The following is a 283-nucleotide window of genomic DNA, read 5'->3' as shown; positions in this document are numbered from 1 at the left end:
CTGCCTGAAGTACACCTGGCAAGGGGGAGGCAAGCAGGCTGGTCAGCGCGGGGCCAGGCAGGGCAATGGGGGGCTGCAAGCCAGGCAGCCAGGCCAGGGGCAGCTCCTACCTTGCTGGTGCCCTGCACGCACCACACGTAGGCACTCTCCCAGCGGATGTTGCAGTCCTTGCAGTGGTAGTAGCCGTACTTCTGCTCCAGGAACTGCGGGGACACGCGTTACAGGCCCAAGCCCGGCCCCGGCCCCGGCCCCGGCCCCGGCCCCGGCCCCGGCCCCGCTGCCT

The sequence above is a fragment of the Gavialis gangeticus genome, unplaced genomic scaffold (assembly GCF_001723915.1).
Source record: "Gavialis gangeticus isolate Ggan-Ray unplaced genomic scaffold, GavGan_comp1, whole genome shotgun sequence".
In the NCBI taxonomy this organism is placed as follows: domain Eukaryota; kingdom Metazoa; phylum Chordata; order Crocodylia; family Gavialidae; genus Gavialis; species Gavialis gangeticus.
Note: the sequence above shows the minus strand (reverse complement) of the source record.